This window comes from Cucurbita pepo, chromosome LG18 (assembly GCF_002806865.2).
Source record: "Cucurbita pepo subsp. pepo cultivar mu-cu-16 chromosome LG18, ASM280686v2, whole genome shotgun sequence".
NCBI classification, from domain to species: domain Eukaryota; kingdom Viridiplantae; phylum Streptophyta; class Magnoliopsida; order Cucurbitales; family Cucurbitaceae; genus Cucurbita; species Cucurbita pepo.
The window spans coordinates 2,408,427-2,414,432 of NC_036655.1; the positions used below are offsets into that span (position 1 = coordinate 2,408,427).

Genomic DNA, 6,006 nt, shown 5'->3' on the forward strand with positions numbered 1-6,006 from the left:
CCACAAGAATGTAGAATAACAATGCATGGTCTAACATACACATAACATGTTTTCTAGAGCACATATCATTATCCAATATAGCATAACTGAGCATACACGAGTTCCCAAACTCATATCATATATTTATAAACATAAACAAACATACATCAATTTCAACATGCTTAAACAAGTCGTAAATCAACCATGGTATGCTGCAAAACTTATAAACATATTTACTCTATCATATTTCACGATTAAGCACTAAGAAAATTATAAAACTATGTATCATACTAAACCGTAAACTATTAAGTCGCAAAACTAGCCTTCAACTATATTGTCATCTCTCCAACTTGTGCCTTTCCTTTCTTCTTCTTCTTCTTCTTCTTTTATTTATTTTCTTAAAAATCTAGAGGTTACATGTCTCCCCCACAAGATATTATCACCTAAATTTGCTTCACAAATTATTATTCCTTAAATATATTCCACACGTTAAATTTCCTACCCTTGCACCACAAAAACAATTCTAAAAACAAAATCAATATAAGTCGAGCCTATTGACTCACAATATCCCTGTAAGCTTGACTTCACTCAAGATTCTTCGCTCCGAGCAATTCCCACATCCCTACCAACACTTGCTAGGACCTTAGTGATAATATTCGCATGTTGCACTCCAATGTCATGTACAAAGGGTGAAGGAAAGTGTGTGTGGGTGTGGGGGGGGATTGGAAACACTACACATTTGACCAAGGTTGGGAGACAACGCAAAAACATTTGATGCCCAACGAGGCTCATATCACACGCCTAAAGGCACCCAACTCTGCTCCACCGTGCATGTACCGCCACCGCACCGCCGTCACCATAGGGTTTAGGCTGAGAGGCATCACCACGACATCCCGAACTCAACAAGGTTCATGTCGCATGCCCGAAGGCATCCAGCTCCACCCCACCTTGCATGTTTCATCATTGTACCAACCATCAACCATCAACCATCATAAAGCCAACCTAAGGTAGGAAGCAACGACGCAACATTTCGTTCTCAACGAGGCTCATGGTTCAAATGTCATAAGATATGTATTTAATCCATTGGAATCTCATTTAAAATTCATACAAACCTTTAATATATATAATACATAATATATTAATAATTAATATATAAAATACAATAAATATAAAGATATATATTATATTTATATGTAATTTCTACTCAATAGGCCGGATGAGATAAAATAAATGTTAATTCATAACATGTTAGTTGAACTCCCCAGTAAGATTTAATATATGTAATAAAATATGTTATTTACTATATATATATATATATATATATATATATATATATATATATATATAACAAATCCTAAATCCCTAATCGATCCAGTCTCCAAAATGGAAACCTTATTAAATTGACTATAAAAATCAAAAGACATGCTCTAAAGTCACGAGTTCATAATTTAATCGAGTTAAGTGGTATATAATCATTTTGTCCAATATTTAAATCTCTTCATTGACAACGGGATGAAATTTTTTATAGTTTAGTCTTATACAAATTTATTGTATATAATACTTCCACTTACATCGTCACATAAATAATTTTGATCAAATCATTTGTACCGAATAATATAAAGTAGGTCATATTTAAGTAGTGTTATTAAGATAATGTATCCAACTTTATCCACATAGACTTTTTAGGTTACGATCTTGAACATAATCCTCTTGTATTTCAACTTACAACTCTATGTTGTTCCAAATTACACTAATCAACTAGAATTTTCATACCATGGATTATGAAAATTACAAATCAAATCAAAGTATAATTATTAGAAACATAAACTATAACATACATCCCAAGAAATATTAAGACTAAATGACGCAAACACGAGAGGCTCTAGATTTAGGCGTACCTTGGCTAGCATTTGAGCTTGTAAGGCGAGATGATGATACTGATCAGTTCACTCCAGCCTATTTTCTTTGGTCCAACTGAAATGGTGAAGTTGGGTTTGGGATTGATTCTAATATCGTAATTATCAAAAAAGTAAGGTCACGAAATAATGTGACAGCATTCAACTCCTAATTTTATTTCAGGTCAATTCAAAATTATCGAGAATGTAGAACAAAAATTAAGACCTAAAATAAACACAATTCAGAACTATAACAAAGTTAGAGTGAATTAGAACATGAACAGCATCGAAAATTATGACCTAAAATAATGTTGACATAGAATTGGAACAGGAACACCGTCATCTATTCTATGTCTCCGATGCAAATAAACATAAGCATAGATTAGTTATAATGTAAAAGCATGGTTCAAGGTTAGGCTGTTTAGAAGAGAGATTGTTTCGGGGGCGTGTCCAATGATTCAAAGATTCATGTAAAAAAAGGAAGGGAAACAGAAATGAAAATGCCGCATTTTTCTGTGGTTCCAATGAAAAAAATGGGTAAAGAATTCCATTCAAATCTCCCCAAATTTCTCGATCCTCAAAACCCCAATTCTTTCTCTTTCTCTTTCTCTTTCCCCCCCAAAATTGTTGTATTGTATGTTCCACAATCCCATGGCCTCTTCTTTAATCCTAGTTTTGTTGGTGTCTCCTTCCCCAAACTCCCTCCCCCCCATCGCCTCTGGCCGGGTCCTTCAATAACCTTGGAGGACCCCGTGTCCTCCTTCCTTCCTTCCTCCCCCCCCACCCGGCCATTTCCATCAAACTGCATCTCTTCTTCTTCTTCTTCTTCTTCTTCGAATCCCCTGCTCCTTGATTCTTCTTCTTTTTTTGGGCTCTGTTTTTGTTTTGTCTTTTTTTTTTTTTTGTATTATTTTTTTGTTTCCAGATTTGAAGAAAGGAGTCTGAAAAGTCAGGAACGATGAGCTGCTTTCCATGTTTCTCGTCTCAGAAGAGCAAGAAAGGAATCGATAAGAACGGCAATGACAATGCTTCCTCATCCTCCTCCGGCCACCGCACTCCTCCGCCCCCCAAATCCCCTGGTCTGTTCTTCTCCATTCATCCCCCCCACTAAGTCATATCATATTGATAATTAATATAATGTATTTTGATGTTATAAGCTTATATCATCATTTTGATATCTTAATATTTTTGAAGTATGAGATTTAAAAAAAATAACCTAAGGGTAATATTTATTTAGCCAAATACAAAACTGAAAAATGAAATGCCAGCAATATCGAAAAAAGAATAATTTAAGAGCATGAAATTAAATAATATCTTTTAGTATGAATGAAGAGAGTATGGGTTAAATTTTGAAGAATGGGACTTAAATTAAACAGAGACTACCACACCGAAGCCTCCTGAGGAAGTCAAGGACAAACCACAAGAAGGTGAAAAAATAGATGCCCAAAGCTTCACTTTCCGGGAGCTAGCCACTGCTACAAAGAATTTCCGTCAGGAATGTCTTTTGGGCGAAGGTGGATTTGGGAAAGTCTTTAAGGCTACCCTACAAAGCGGCCAGGTAACTAACCAAAATTTCCGAGCATAGATTAAGGGGACGTTTAGATTGCCTTTCTACGTGCTTAAAGAAGTGTTTCTAAGTGGGGAAAAATATGGCTTTAAGCAATTAGAAAGTCGATCCAAACAAGTCCGGGATATTAACTCTCCTCGTTCGTAATATTCTAAGAAGGAATGTTCATAGAGATTGTTTGTTTGGGTTGTGTGTTTTTATTTAAGGTGGTGGCTGTGAAGCAGCTGGATAGAAATGGGCTACAAGGAAACAAGGATTTTCTTGGTGAGGTCAACGAATTGAGCCTTCTAAGCCATCCAAATCTTGTGAAGTTCAATGGATATTGTGCAGATGGAGATCAAAGGATTTTGGTCTATGAATATATGCCAGGAGGTTCTTTGGGAGATCGTCTCTTTGGTATGTACTCCGAGTACTATAAATTCAATTCTCTAAACTTAGGAACTTGTTACATTATTGAGATATCATGTGGTTTGATTATAAGGTAAATGTTGATGGATTGATTTAGCATCATGATGTGTAAAATAATGTAGTTCATGCAAAATGCATACCATTTTTTATCTGGCTGCATCGTCGACCTCAAGATCCAGTAATTTGTTTGCCAAATAATATCCAATCAGCTACCTATTAAACAAACATGTTTCATTAAACTATGTTTCAATATTGGCAGACATAAAAGAGGATCAAAAGCCATTGGATTGGTTTGTTCGTATAAAGATAGCATCAGGAGTTGCAAAAGGATTGGAATACCTGCATGATCAAGCAGATCCTCCCATAATATTTCGTGATTTGAAGTCATCAAACATCTTGCTAGATGAGGATTTTAATCCAAAGCTTTCTGATTTCGGGCTCGCAAAGCTCGGCTCTGGCGGTGATAAGTCACCGTTGCCATCGAGGGTCATGGGCACCTATGGTTACTCTGCTCCTGAATACACAAGTGGTGGACAACTCACTTCCAAGTCTGATATTTACAGCTTTGGAGTTGTGATGCTTGAACTCATTACCGGAAGAAAAGCCGTTGACACTACAAAGCCACATAACGAGCAGAATCTTGTTACTTGGGTATGTTTTTCTTTTTAATTTGTGTTTGGATTTAAATTTGGTGGATCCAACTTATAAAAACATGCTTAATGCAAAGAATCAGGCATAATGTTTGAAACTATAAAACTAAAAATTCAATCATTAACAAATAAACCCAAATTTAGGAAACTTAGTTGAGTTTCTAACTTTCAGATGAAGGATCATTGAAAACTATATGGGTTATATGAACAGTTTGAAATTTCTAGTGAGATTCACATGCAGAAATAAACAGCTAAAAAAATGAACTCACAATATAGAGGCCTTTTCCTTCTGCCTTGCCCAAGAATTTATCAATTGGACAATGATTTCAGTACTCCTTTAAATTATGTGAGCTTTGAAGCCATGGCTGTGTAACAGGCACAACCATTTTTCCGAGATCCAAAGAGATTTCCAGACCTGGCCGATCCACTCCTCGGGCGATTGTTCCCGGAGAAAGATCTGAATCAGGCCGTTGCCGTCACCGCCATGTGTCTGCAAGAGGAAGCAGAAGTCCGTCCTCTGATCGCCGACGTCATGACGGCTCTCAGTTTTCTTTCCACAGTTCCAGACGAGAATCTCACTCCACTCCCTTATCCACCGGAACCCGAGCCTGAGGATGAGGAGGAGGATGAGGAGGATGCAGGCGACGATTACTCTTCAGAATCTTCGGATTCCGATACCGAATCTCGAAAAATAGGAAAAGGAGACAAAGACGGCGCATCTGCAAATTTCACAAGCGCAAGAAACCACGACTCAGATACCTCAGATGATGAAGATGAACAAAAAAACAATTCGAGCAAGAAGAAACCTAAAAACAAAGACTCTGAACAAAAACGAGTGGTATTCAAAGACGACGTACAGCCAAATCACAGCAGAAAAAACAGCTCCTCATCGAGCGATGGAGGCTCACCTAGAAGCAGCAACGCATCAGAAAATAGAAGAATCGACAGCAGAGATTCATCTTTCAAAATGCAAAAAGAAGCTTCGGATATTGTAAATAGTACCGATTCTACATTAGAGCATAAGAGCAGTAGGGAATCGAAATCTGGCGAAGGTCAAAACAACTCCAGAAGCGATTCCGACGGCGTCTCTGAACATGACGGCAAAGATTGAGAAATTTGCAGGGAAAATTGAAGAACACCAAGAGGGAAAATGTTCCAATTTTCTTTTCTCGTAACGGGGAAAATGCTATTTTAAGTAGTACTTGGGAGTGTTTTATAGATTTCACTCTTCATTTCATTATTTTTTCCTATTTATATCGCATAATTAATTGTTTAAAATCCCAATCAAATAACAAAAAATGAGTTAATTTATTATATACTCTTAGTTCACATTTTTCTATATCAATGTCACGACCCAATTTCACGAGTAGTTTAATCGATTGGTCTGAGGTCTGTGCTATCTTATCCCTGTAAAATGTTCCGGAACCACCGCTCTGTAGGTTATGACTTGATCCAATAAATAGAGTCTTTTCGGTTCAGTGTGTAGGGAGACGCCTCATTTGCTTCG

At 36.8% G+C, this 6,006-nt stretch overlaps 1 long non-coding RNA gene and 1 pseudogene across 4 annotated transcripts; one reads left to right on the forward strand and one right to left on the reverse strand.

Moving 5' to 3' along the window:
- Positions 1-418: 418 nt before the first annotated feature.
- LOC111779909 lies at positions 419-5,733 on the reverse strand. 4 transcript variants are annotated; one of them, XR_002812760.1, is made up of 7 exons: positions 5,502-5,733; positions 5,306-5,407; positions 4,769-5,218; positions 4,189-4,462; positions 3,990-4,062; positions 1,878-1,985; positions 419-981 (listed from the first exon to the last, which is right to left on the reverse strand). It is a non-coding gene; the product is annotated as an uncharacterized LOC111779909 (long non-coding RNA). The 4 variants fall into 4 exon arrangements; XR_002812761.1 differs by having other exon boundaries at positions 419-926; positions 5,357-5,407; positions 5,502-5,732; XR_002812759.1 differs by having other exon boundaries at positions 5,357-5,407; positions 5,502-5,732.
- On the forward strand, positions 2,724-5,590 carry LOC111779908 (annotated as a pseudogene).
- Positions 5,734-6,006: the final 273 nt, after the last annotated feature.